The sequence below is a fragment of the Cupressus sempervirens genome, chromosome 5, assembly GCF_028749045.1.
Source record: "Cupressus sempervirens isolate cs-2001-9-10 chromosome 5, ASM2874904v1, whole genome shotgun sequence".
NCBI lineage: Eukaryota > Viridiplantae > Streptophyta > Pinopsida > Cupressales > Cupressaceae > Cupressus > Cupressus sempervirens.
In genome coordinates, this window is record NC_143122.1 from 865,627,391 (window position 1) to 865,642,393 (window position 15,003).

Sequence of the window (15,003 nt, forward strand, 5' to 3'; positions counted from 1 at the left end):
TTTTTTTGAGTTTGTTTTTAATTATTACGTTTTAAATAAAATAAAATTTATATTATTAATTATTAATAATTTTATTAATATTTTATATTATTAATTATTAATAATGTTATTAATTTTTTTTTAATAAATTTATTTATTAAAATTTATTATTAATTTAGTAATTATTTAAATTTTTAATAATTGAAATATGGTTTAAATAAAATTAATAATTGACTTAATTGAATTTGATTAAGAATTATTATAACGAGAGTTATTGAGCAAATATGTAAATTTATCTATTATTGTTAATGATCATGATTCAATTAAAATTAATAAAGCGTTACTTTTGTAACTTGAAGAAATAAATGGGTATACGCAGACTATGCTTTTAGGAAAATTGACTTTTATCATGAGCATAACTTTATATATATATATATATATATATATATATATATATATATATATATATATATATTTGAGTCGAATAGCTGGATGAGTTATTGGATGGAATAAACTAAAAATCTTATAACTTGAAACAAATGTTGAACTGAAACTATAACATTACATTTAACTCAACTATATGTTTCAAAACAAACCAAACTATGAACTGTATTATTTGTTTGTAATATATATGCATTCGGATTTTGGAGTCGAGTAGGTGTTGACCAGTCTAGGATGTACACCAGAGGCCTTGTGAGATTTCTTTGATACTATTTTATGTGGCTGGATGTTATGATGTGTTTTGTGATTCATATTGGAAATTATGTCTATGAGGTTTATCTTGTGGAGCTTTTATGTGTTCTTGGATAGGAGAACCATCTTATTATCAGGTTGTCTATTAAGAAACCGAATTTGATCTTTATGGGTGTTGTGGTATGGGACACAACTGTGGATTTATGTGTTTAGGAGAGGTTGTCTAGGTACATGACTTTGGGAGTAGCTTGCATAGGGGTCCGGGACCCAAAGTGGTTAGTACCGGGGTAACCTAATGCAAGTTATGTAATAAGTGATAATCTAGTAATTAAAATTTATGGGGGGGGAACACACTAAAAAGATAAGTTAGAGATTTTTGATCTACCCATGCCTTTAGTGCTTGTATAGACTAAGGATGGGAATGAGATGAGTGCCTCGTCTTCTTGAGAGGGCTTTCTAGTTTTCCATATGTGTGATGTTGAGGGTCCGGGGTTCAGAGTAACCAGTCCTGGGTAACTCAACACTTGAGGGTCCGGGGTCTCTTAAGAGATCAATCCAGGGTAACTCAAGCAGCCATGTGATGACACTCCCTAGTATGTAGCCTGAGTCTCCTCTGTAGATTTTGTGTATCTCTAGTGGTGTATTTATTGTTGGATGTGTTTATTATGGTTATTTATTTTCATTGATGATGATTGGTGATTCATGGATGATGTACTTTTGACATGTGGTTTTTGACTTGAGGTGATTATCTTTCGTTGAGTTTATCTTATGATCTTGGTATTTGGTTTATACTTGGTTCGTGTATGATGTTTGGTTATGTGGTGTCAGTATTGGATTGAGTGTTCTTACTTTTGGATTATTTTATCTTCTTGAGTAGTATGTGTTACCTTTGAGATAGTTTTGGCTAGTAGGTATTCCATGCCTAGGAATGTTTTATGTTTGATAGCCGTTTGTGGATCGTTCATTATCTTCCCTGCACGGTGGGAGTGGAAGCCTGACTAGGTAACCACGCGGTCGGGAGGTAGTGCCTTCTTACTATTTGGGTTCCCCCTTCACATTGCTAGCTATTGGATGTTCGTTGCAGAAGATGTACCTTTATCATTCTTATTTCATATCTCAGAGACTTCTTTTCAGATGATGTATATATGTTATCATGTATTCTGATGTATTGTATCTTTTCTCACATACCCTGCGACATGTGCAGTGGATGTACTTTCATTGTATTGTTATACTTATGCATTTTCTTATGCGATTATGTATCTATTATTTCTTTATGATCTTGAGACATTGTACTTGGAACTTAAACTAATTAAAATAAAAATTATTAAATGTGACTCAACGTAAAGGAATCCTTGAGGAATTGAAACTATATCTATAATTGCAAATGTGTATTTGTTGTGCATGTTCATATTGCTTCCGCATTAATGTTATCTTGATGTTGTTTAAACTTTAAAAAAAAATAGTTCAGTAAACATTGTAACATGTTAGGTTTATTTCTCTTGGGTTCCCGAGCGGGGCGTTACAACAAAAAGGGCCGAGGGATACAGGATCACCCCGCGAATGAGTTCAATCAGCCAAAGCCGAAATAAACAACATGGCCGCAGCCAAAAACTCCTCCGCGGCCAGACAAGAAGGATGCGGAGACTCCAACTACTTTATACTTTTTTTAAAGTAAATAATTTTATTTTTTATCGGTAAAAGCTCGAAGCCTATTAATAAAATAGAATATAGTTTAAAATACAGAGTCTCTGTTCAAACGGGCCCTAGTATGAGAGAATGGAGAGAAAAAACCTCTAGTCTTGCCCGAGACCAAGTCATATACAAATACATAATTGAAATGGGCATAGCCCAATTTTCCTATCCTATTGAGCAGTTTATCCTCCTTGACTCTTATCATGTGCATAATAATTCTTCAGCAAATAAATGTCTTGTATTTATGAGGAGTTTCCTTGTTTCTCCTTTAAGTTTGCAGGAGTTAATAACAAATATCGTCTTTTCCTAGTTGTTTAAGATTTTCTTTTTTGACTGTGCCTTATCCATCCATCCGATAATCGAGAGATATTGCAAAAAAATTCTTCTAGCCAAGATCATTGTCAGTAGACACAAATCTAATATATTATATCAATTAGAAAAGAAAATGTATTCCCAATTTGCATCATTGTAAGGATTAGTAGCCTGTATTAATGATATCATGTTCTCCTGAACTTAGAATAATGAGTGATTAACTTGTTTCTAAGTTTTAATTTTGGATTAGCTATTTCTTTAGACTCTATTTTGATGTTCGAATTGTTTATTATAAAATTGAAATGGCTTCCCTTCCTCTTTTGTAGTGGTTGAGTTTAATCTCCATGGTTCAATTCACCTCTTTATTTGATGGATTTTAGTCTTCCATTTGTTTCCTTTTAGGAATCTATTTCTTGTTGTCTATTTTATTTTTGGGTTATTTTCATACACTCTAATATCTAGAATCTATTATCCCTAAGAACGTCTTTACACTAGTAAATTTAGGGCTAAATTGTGACGCGAAAAGGTCTCAATTTCGACAAGAGTAGGTCGCTAAAGCCACCAAAGTTGTTGTCGGACAAATTTGGTCGATTTTCTGCCACATTCATTGCGAGTCACAATTTCGTCTTCATAAACATGGACTTACCGACACGAATTTCGTCGATATCTCTAGCCAACCTGAACTGTTATTTTCTCATTCGCGAGCGCAAGTCATCTCAATTTCGACATAAACCTACCCAATTTTGCGTCTGAATTTCGACCAAAAACCCTTAGTTATCTATGCCCCTGCCATACTCGCGACGTAAAATTTGCCAGTTTGGTGTCACAATTGAAATGAAGATATGTCACAATTGAGACCAAGATATGTCACAATTGAGACGCATTGTCCCATTTTTTTTGAAAGCTTTGCTCTCATAGGAGCGTTCAAAACTGCACAAAACTTGATTATAAAGCGTAATTGCTTGATGCATGAGAGTCAAGGTATCATGCACATTTTTACCTCCACACCATTGTTTCGTTCGTCAAATTATTTATTTTATACAAAACAATGGGAAGGAGGAAGAAATGTGCACGATATCCTGTTTCCACTGAGCAATTATGCTTTACAACTCAAATTTTGTGGAGTTTAGAAGGCTCCTATGAGAGCAAAGCCTTTGCAATAATTGGCACAACGTCTAAATTTTGGTTCCTGCAGGGAAGAATAAAATTAGGAAATAATTATTTATTAGGAATGAAAGCCAATAATTTCATCTATTTTTTAAACAGATAAACGTGACAAAAAAACTTACAGTCCCAATCACATCATCATAAGAGCGCATATATAACTATAACTATAACTGTCAGATACTTTTGGAAGGTATGAGCAATTGTTATCCAATTTGTCTAATGTCTAGGATGCACCAATATAAAATTAACTTTTATACACCAAATTTATGCGTTGGGTGCTTCCTATTTCAATAAATGACCCACTCTTCCTACCCATCTCAAATATTATAATGTGAGCAAATGCCAAAAACTCACCTTGGTTGAGCGACTTGTCCACCCTTTTGATTCCCTCCACTGCTGAAAGAACTAAAATATATCAACAAATTAAGTGTTAGTGAAACTACTTGAACAAATGAAAGGGAAAAGTTAACAAATTTTGTACAATCTAAGGGATTTATTGTGAATTAAGTAGACTTCGAGATCATTTGATTTCTAACATATGATAATAGATCACACTATTGAAACATTGATATAAAAAGCATACAATATATTGAAAAATAACAACAAAAAGCATTACATATTGTAAAAACAATAATATGTACCAGAGATGCAAGGGGTGAGGATGCCATCTCCTATAATCATACACATCCCCACAAGGGCTAGTATTAACAAACATCTCTTGGCAAAGTTACTTTGTTCAAGAGCTTCCTTTATCCTAATGGCTCTATTGGGCTGTCTACCTGCAACTTCAAGTGTATATGAAAAGAGTTTCCTGTCTTCTTCCTGGTGATTGGGTATCATGCTGACATTTGCATGGCGACAAATCAAAGAATAAAGAGCAAACGTTCCACCTGCAAAAGAAACCGTCCCTTTAAACTTAGAACACATGTTTTCACATCAAAGAGATCAAACTTTGACCTAAAAATAAAGTGAAACTAGAGCTGTTATAATCTTACCATCTCCATTATCATTGGCCCACAATACAATGAAGACATATTTGATGAGGGGCACAATACCATCTCTTACTAAAATTATGGTTGCACAATTTAACTTTTGCTACAAGCTATCCTTCAAGAATCCTTGACTTTACCAGCCATCGTGGGCTTTCAAACGGATTCCCCCATGTAATAATAATAATATACATAATACAATGTGGTTCAATTGAAAGCAATTAATGAGAGGAAGTAATTTTACCAGTTAGCAAACTCTGCAGTTCAAACATACCATTACTACACTCCCTCTCCCTCTCCCTCTCCAGACATCCTTGCAATTACCATAACCGATTGTAGTAGAGAACAAGATTATAATATAGTAAAAATATAAATGTATTGGAGTATTACTACTTCCAGCCTAACAACAGTACAACAAAGATATCTATAAACTATGATTGACATGAGAAAGCTTATACGAGTATTGATAAGCTAGAAAACCTAGTAGGATCTTGCTTACCATAGAAACAAAAAGATCTGGGGTGAGTATTCTTTGGTAACTCATCCTCTAAAAGACCCCTCTAAAGGAAAGCACAAATTGGAAGTCTGAAAAACATACCTTTTTAGCCTCCTTAGAGAAAAGTATGTCCTGTTGATGGTTCCATTGATCAAAGATATAGAGTGCATGCCACTCAATATCTTCTAAAAAATTGGCACTTTTCTTAGCAGTATTGATCATATTAACTACCAGAGATCGCATTCTCTTGTGTGCATCACCCATAGTGATGAGCACAGAAAACTCGCCAAGAATACTATTTACTAACTTGGGATAGCTACTCTGAAACAATCAATCCTCATTCTGCAGAACATACAAACTGAAATCGAAATTACAAGATACAATTGTGGGCTGTCCAAACACATGTGATGCAAAAATCTTGCCAAACCTACCAAAAACACCCCATTTTAAAAAACTTTATAACCCAAATCATCCTGGCATAGATAATCATTTATAATAAAACAGAGTGTAATGAAACAATTTGTACAAATGAAGTGTTAGATTAGGTGAAAATCTAATCTCCCAAGAACACCTGCATGCATAACCCTGTCACATGGATGAAGCAAAGAACAGAGGCAAGGAAAAATCAAGGAGGCCAAAAAGCCAGATCCATCTTATGGACATGCAAAGAGTAATATCTCATGTAATCCAATAAGTGAATGTATAAAATACAAAGAGGTGAATCCTTATAAAGGAATCACGAAACTCGAAAAGGGAAACTAAAGCCTAAAAAAGCTAGGGTTGCACAATATAATTAATAAAATATTAATTATATGCACCAACAAGATAGCTTAAGAAAACTAGAGTAATAGGCAACTTAATTAATAAAATCAAAGTGATTTAATTAATAAGTTAGAACAAATAATTACTCTAACACCCCCCCTTAAGCGAAGCTTGGGAGGAAGCTAACCTAGCACAACTATGAAAGAGAATTGGGTCCCAGCAACAAGGCCAGATCAGGTACCCAATCAAACCAAAATCTCTATAAAGAGGAGAAATAGAGAAAACCACATGGGAAAAACCCTACTCCAAAAAGAGATAGAAAAGAATGTTCCAGAAGAAGGAACAAAGAGATCAGAAGAGAATCATTGAAGCATGAAGAACCACAAAACTCTATCAAAATGCTGATCTGCAGAACCTCCATGGAAATAGAAGGCACGAACCATCAACCAAAGAAGCATAGAACAACAATATAACCTCCCCTTAAGGCAGGTGAGGTGACAGGCAGCTGAAAAGATGGGCCAAGAATCTCCTACAACACAGGAGCCAAACACATCAAGAGTGAGGTACAAAACACTAATAAAGGCACATGTCATCGACACTACACGAGGAATTAGAGAAAGAGGGCCTATAAGCGGCAAACAACTATCCCCCCCATGGTACTTTATAAAATAGTGCGAGTACAACGAATCACAATGATGAAAATGATCCCCAAACGCAAGAGTGGCACTTTATCTCAGTACGTTGCATAAAGATGCTTACAATGAATATCAACAATGATAAAAAAAAAACATAAGGCTGAAACAACAGAAGGTAAAGCCCAAAATGAAGCAACTGAAGCAACAAAATCAATCTCCGGATCTGAAACAAACAGAATATCCACCAAAATGCTGAAATGCAAAAGATTGAATAGGATGTGCCTAGAATAGAATCTGGAAAAACAACTAGAATCACTGAAAAGAGCATAGAAAGAGCTTTCCAGTGATATAAAGAAGTCCAAAATTGAAGATCGGAAGCTCAAGATACGCCTCCCGGAGTGCAAAATAGAATATTTGGCTTTGACTGCCAAAACAGGCAATTAAACTGCATTAAAACTCAAAAACACCTATACCAACATCTTCGTCTTGGAACCAGCTTTTCGACGCTCTTTTCGAATTGAAAAAATACATCCGTATGCTCAAGTTACGGAGAAAAAACCTCCAGGGCCTCTGAAAATGCAAAAAATTATTATTTTTTAATTAAAAAAATAACAAAAAAAACAAAAACCTCCAAAAAAAATGCGCCACCCCGGCTCCGCCGGCGGAGTAGTGCACGGGCGGAGGTTGGGCGGAGGTTGCAGGTCGCGCTGCCATAGTGGTGGAGCCACGGTGGAGGGCGGGCAGGCAGTCAAAAGGTGCTGTCGGCGGGTCACCAAGAGCCCTGCGGTCAGCGGGACCACCAACGATTTACCGCAGACGGTTTTCGCCAACCGCTAGCGGTCTCGGTGATCGTTGGCAGTTTTTTTAAAACCGCTGTGGAAAAAAAAGCTGCTTTTATATTTTTTTTCCAATTTTTGATATTTCTGCCTCGAAACGCGTGCAGGGGGTTCGTACAGCCCTGTCGGACAATTTTTTTTTGCCTCCCAAACCAACGGTGTCCAAAATGGACAAGTTTTATATGGATTTTGATTGCAAATGGCCTTCTGGATCCAATGGAAGTGTCCTTTTGAGCCCAAAGTGCCCCAATTTTTTTAAAAAAGTTGTCCGTACAGCTTCCCACTGCTCCGAAAAATGCAGCTTCTGAAACGCTTCAGCAAACCACGAACAACGAGCAGCAAGCTAGCTTTAATACCATGTTAGATTAGGTGAAAAACTAATCTCCCAAGAACACCTGCATGCATAACCCTGTCACATGGATGAAGCAAAGAACAGAGGCAAGGAAAAATCAAGGAGGCCAAAAAGCCAGATCCATTTTATGGACATGCAAAGAGCAATATCTCATATAATCCAATAAGTGAATGTATAAAATACAAAGAGGTGAATCCTTATAAAGGAATCACGAAACCCGAAAAGGGAAACTAAAGCCTAAAAAAGCTAGGGTTGCACAATATAATTAATAAAATATTAATTATATGCACCAACAAGATAGCTTAAGAAAACTAGAGTAATAGGCAACTTAATTAATTAAATCAAAGTGATTTAATTAATAAGTTAGAACAAATAATTACTCTAACATGAAGAAGATAAGAAGATGCTATCAAATATTAGCAGTGAGTAATAAGACATTTTAGGACGACAAACTTTTAGTATCTCATACTTTTCAATATGTTGATCATATAAGCTTTACTATTTGAATTCAAGAGTTGTCTCTAAAAATCTAATTTTGAAGTTTCTAACTGAATGCCCTAAGGCATTGGATAAGTTAGTAAAGCAGACCCAATTTTTCGTTCTTTTTTATGACAAACAAGAGAGCTCAAAATCTTTTTCCAATATTGAGTGTATAGTTCTAATCTTTCAAAACATCTGTTTGAGAAAAAATGTTTTTATGAAAGTTATAAAACATACAAAATCATAAGTCATGTTAATGTGTTGAATTTTGTAAAACTCTTCAACACTTTTATTCCTCTCGCTTTCCTTTTCATAATCTCTGTAAGGATCAAAGATTATAGTGCAATATGAATAATGTTTTTGATATTTATGATTAATCCAACATGAAGTAGCCATGGAAATTGCAAAAAAAAATATCACCTGAAAGCATGGCCGAATGTGTTGCTTTCTGGTGTCACAAACCGCCATCCAAAACCAAGTCATTAAGAGTGTCTTCAACAACCAGCTTGTCATTATGAATGCTGGTTTCATCTCCAAGAAGGGGCTCTGCAATATAATGTAAAGATTAAAGAAAGGAAGTAAAAACAGGGGGAAAAAACACCTTGGGTTTCAAGAACAAATCCAGAAAGAATGTTGTGAATGCACAAAGAGTTTGTTTGACCTGCTACAATAATTATCATGTTTTTTAATATGTACACCCCTTATTGCTTGTCACGTCCTGCAAGACAACAACTTTGTTCACAGAGCAACATTTTTATTGTTTTCTCAACATTCCTATTAAAATTCAATTGTATGAGGAGGGACTATCATTTCTTATTTTTGAATTTGACTATTCTTAAACTATTGAATTTGACTAAGGAAAGTGCAATTTCACACCATTTTCCATGTTGATGTTGAGATACAGACCTGTGCAATCCAATCTCCCAAGGAATAGATAGCACCACGTATCGCCATCTTTGCCAAAACAAGATTTGTCATAAAGCGATGTTAGAATAGTTACTAAAATGGTCATAAATTATGTTGTTATAGTAAAAGAATACTTTAACTTTAGAGAAAAAAACTATACAATATTAAAACATGATATCGTGCTTTAAAAACTAAAAAGGTACTTGTAACGAAGAACTTCATTTCGACTTGCTAATTGGTTGTCACTATTAACTATAAGCTTATCTTTAAAGTTTGAGCTTCACTTGGTTTCGAGAATAGTTAAATATTCTCTACTTAACAGGGCCAACCACGTGAAGGTGGAAGCTCATTTGGCCCCTCCCCCCCCCCACCAAACATCACTCTAAATTCCCCATTAAAATTTAATAACATTCAATTCATCCATTTTTGAAATAGAATATTCAATCACATGATATCATTCATTAACACATAAACATAAACACACAACATTCATGAATAATTCATTAACACGCAACATTCAAGAGTAAGTCATTCATGAATAATTCATTAACACAATATTCATTAACACCCAACATTAATGAATAATATTCATTAACAATATTCAAGAGTAAGTCATTCATGAATAATCATATCTTTTTTGTTTTCTTGCCTTTTCTTTTTTTCATAAAATTTCTAAGAGGAATATCAATGTCCTCGTTATCCCCATTAACATTTAATAACATTCAATTCATCCATTTTTGAAATATAACATTCAATCATTATAATCACATGATAACATTCATTAACACATAAAATTCATAAACACACAACATTCACGAATAATTCATTAACACGCAACATTCAAGAGTAAGTCATTCATGAATAATTCATTAACACAATATTCATTAACAATATTCAAGAGTAAGTCATTCATGAATAATCATGTCTTTTTTGCTTTCTTGCCGTTTCTTTTTTTCATATAATTTCTAAGAGGAATATCAATGTCCTCGTCAGGATCCCCCTCCTCTATTGGTTCTAACACATGTCTCCTCCTCATCCGTTCAGGAACATTATGAGGCCGCTGCACCAAAGGGGGGTCCGCTGCAATAACAAGTACTTCATGAGGTTAAATTCTCACCATTTTATATTAGTGAATTAAGAGTTTTTATTTAAGTAAAAGAACTATAAATCAAAAAATTAATTTAAAAGAACAAAACATAGATTTTCTTTACCTGAATGTGCCACATGATCTACCTGCTGATCAGTCTGAACATCCTCCAGCACTCGTTCAACACGACATGATTCTATATCCTCAACACAAAAAGATTACACCAAGTTCAATTAAAGATGTTAAATTGTATTAATAATTACATAATTAGTTTTAAATAAAAAATGAGCACCTCCATCGACAGTACGATGCACATCAGGGGCTTCATGATGCTGCGTATGATCTGTGTCAAGATTAACAGGTTGCATTGCAATGTCATGCACATTATTATTAAATAAATTGTTGCTCAAGTATTCAATTTCTAATATATTTTTTGGCATATTTACCTGTGCACATGATGCAAGAGACTGCTTGATTGGGGCAATGGAAGCTTGCTGTAGGCGTTCAGCCACCGCTGCATAGCCTTGCTTGAAGGCAGTTTTTTTGTGTCCTTTTGTGGCTTCCAAATTAAAATTAGTGCCCTGAATTTTTTTATTAATTAACAAAATTATTTGCATTTTATAAATAATTTTTCTTTGCAATTCATTTATTGCTACTTACAGCGCGTGCTTTGATTTTCAAATATCCCCTAGAGCCAAGTCTGTGTTGCCCAACCTTTTCCAGCCTTGCCTTTGTTGCCTTTGATGTGTCCTGCAACCTATGAAAATTTTGAAATATGTTAGATGATACAGATATAAAGATCAGTACTAAATAGTGGATTATTATATATTGGTATGAAGGTTTTAGCATAAAGTAGCATGTTCCACCAAAAATATGAAAAAGGGGAAGAAAGTATAGCATCATACCTTTAATTGACATGTGTAATCATGCTATTTATCCATGGAGTTCATGCTATTTATCATACTTGAGTCTAGACATGTTCTGCTTTGCATCGTCATTTATAGAAATTGTCTAAGTTTTAATGCATTTATTTTCTGTACTTTTTAAGGTATTCTCATTTGGTTACTAATGTTGTATATTGTGATGTAGATTGCAATTGAGCCTGCATCATATTCCAAATATGTTGGCTTTACAGGTGTCCATCTTGGATGGACAGTTGTTCCTAATGAGCTTCGATTCTTTGATGGATTCCCTGTTGTAAATGATTTCAATCATATCATGTGTACTTGTTTCAATGGTGCATCTAATATTGCACAAGCTGGTGGATTAGCTTGCCTTTCTCCAGAAGGATTAAAGGTAAGAAGTGCTCTTCAAAATGGTTGTTTTGACAGATATGTAATATCCGAGTTTCTGTTGTGTCATATTTTATCATTTTCAAGTTATGTTTTTTGATAAGAGACATTGATAAGGTAGCAGAAGGCTTCCCTCCCTACCTCATCACATTCATTGTCTTCACCCTTCTTTCTCTAAGATAATTTTTATCTCTCCACGCACTTTACATATTTTAAGAATTCAACTATTTTAGCCAAGAATCTCAATTCCTTCACAAAATAACAAATGTTGAATCAATACTAAGACTAGGATCCATGTCCTTCTTTTTTCATGTGTTCTTACCAAAATGTGTGATGGGTGGCAAGAAAGGATAACTTCCCTGAGGATGAAATGCAAGAAGGATGTTGATAAGTGTGTTTAATGAGACCTTTAGGAACCTAAATGCTATGGTACTAAGTGAAGGAGATTGTGTTTCCCTTAAGTGTGATCTTGAAAATATGATGGGGATATCAAACCCTAAGGTAGCCTTATGTCCATTTTTGGAAGACAAAGAAGGGTCAAGTGTGTAACCCAACCTTTTTCTCAATGTGATGTGGGACACAAGTGACAACCTATCCTAGACAATGCTTAATTTTTAAGGATAACTATGATGGTGAGATGGATGGAAACTCCTTTAGGGAAACAAAGCTTAATGAAGTGATGCTAAATGCTTCTAAGTGGATGAGTAAATAGTGGAGGGTGCTAGGGATTAATAATATGTGTAGGATTCCTAAAAACTTAAGGTTGATTGTCATATTGCTATCATGATTTAATTGTGTGATTTTTGAGTCAAATTCATTGACCCATGTTTCATGACTAGTGATTCAACATGAATCCATCTCTCATGAGAGTAAATGGAACACTTAGCACTCATTCGATCTAGATGATGCTCATAGGGGTGAAGCACCGGGACTTCTTGGGAGGTCACCCATCCCAGTACTACTCCAACCTGAGCGTGCTTAACTATGGAGTTTCCTCCATGGTTAAGCCCAAAGCTTGCAACCCCATTTGCAAAACCTTCACGAAGTGTTGTGCCTTATGAACCATTCATTAGAAAGCCCCTTAAGCTCATCACTTGATAAGTAGGAGATAATTTTCACAACAAGTCAAATTGTCATATTGCTATTAGGATTTAATTGTGTGATTTTTGAGTCAAACTAATTGACCCATGTTTCATGAGTAGTGATGAGTAGTGATTTAACTTAAGGTTGATGTCAAAAAATGGGAGGAGATGATTTTATTTCAAATGCTTGAATGGGGTAGTGGTTTTATGTGAAAGGCTAAACCTATGAGGAGATAAGTGCATAAGTGTGTGTGAAAAAAGAAGGACCTAATCAAAGTAACACTAGAGTTTTTTATAAGGCTATGGTTGACACCTCGTTGGAGAGTTAGGTTCTGGATTTTGTAATCCCACTCAATTTGTAATGCAATGTCTACCCTGTCTTTCTCAATTTGGTCTATCTTGGCAATCCTTGGGTTGGGGGTATATTTCTTGTGTTCTACTTCTATTTCCTTGCAAACTAGTATTTGTGGAAGTTTATCCTTTTTGAAATTGGTCTTGGTTTGGCCTGACATGAGATAACTCTAAGAGATTTGAGTTCAACTATGGGTTTTTTATAGGTAGTGACTACACTAAATATACCTTTTAACCTTGGGTTGGAAACATAAATCAACTGAGGAATAACTAAGTTTCCAGAAAGGGTAAAGTAGTAAAGTGGGGCAAACTAGGCTTAGGAATTGTTGTGGATAAACTTACTAACAATCCTTTTGAACCAAGGTAGAGGGGACCTGTTTTGAAGAAAAATGTGTTGTTTTCGGTCAAGTCGGATAAGTAACAAGGATTATTTTAAAAGGGACAATTTGGACGAAGGAGAAAAATATTTTTAACTGGTTTTTGCTAACAATTGTTTTTGAGAGGATAAGGATAATTTTTTCTTAACAAGATAAAGTTGAACCAATGAGACAAAAGTTGTTGCAAATGGACTTGCTAACAATTATTTTTGAAATAACAAGGATGGAATCTTTTGAAGACAAATGTGTTATTTTTGATCAAGTAAATAGGTAACAAGGATATTTTAAAAGAGGCAAATTTGTACCAAGGAGAAAAAAATTGGTTTGTAATTGGATTTTGCTAGTAATTGTTTTTGAGAGAATGAGGATAGTTTTTTTTTAAAATGATAAAGTTGAACCAATGAGACAAAAGTTGTTGTGAATGGACTTGCTAACAACTATTTTTGAAATAACAAGGATGAGATCTTTCTGATGTGATGGATTATGAGCAAATAATTTGTCAAAGGACAAAGCAACTTTGAGAAAGACAAACAAGTGATCTCTTTAGCAAAAGGATTTGATAGTAACCATAGAAACCATGTATGTTTTTACAAATATTTTTCATGGGTCTTTTGGAAAAATAAGAAAATTCAAACACACTTTTGATTCCTAAGGTCAAATTTTGGTTGCAATATGCTATTCAACAACCCACAACGTGATGTCTCCTGATTCTAGTGCAATATATCCCTCTAATTGAAGAGGTGAGTCGATACAATAGTTGATTGAAAAATGATACACATCAAAAAATCTTCAAGGCATGGAAAATAGAAGTTCCCCTTCTGCGGGAACAACGACCCTTGGAGATGAAACCCAAATAGCCTTATGCCTCTACCAAGGGAGCACAATGGTGGGTAATCTTTGGGGATGTTGTTTCCCTTGCACTGCAAATAACATACCAAGGATAAAAGGGTAGCTACTAAGTTGGTTTGTAATTAGGTTTGTTGAGTCTCGCCAAATGGTTGTTATGTATGTGATCCACTTAAGGATCTATTCTGGACATGCTAAAATTGTGGGACAGTTTTCCCACCTCAGGCTACCCCTAGAAACACAGCACCTGAACTTGGGTGATAGAGCGAGAAAGTTTAACTTTCCCCTAATTTATATATTAGCCAAATTATTTACTAGTTTGAGCTTCTCACCAAAGGGGATGCGCTTCCCAGAGGTAGATGAACTCGCTAGAAGCACTCCTAGGTTGTTGCGGGTGATCTTGCTAACAACTTTCAGTACATGTGTTATGTATTTAAATGGTTCTACTTTGTAATAAATAGAGAAGTCAAAGATGTGCTAAAAAGCACAATCTCAATACACCTAAGGCACTTGATTCATTCTATTTGTGAATCTTTTAGATGCACTATTTTATGATTTGAAGACACATGTGATTAGCATTCAAAGGTTCTTTCCAACTTGACAACGTCACCAACAAAATAAATCAAGTCAACAAAAAGTAAATTGAGCATGAAAACTTTTAAAAGGAGG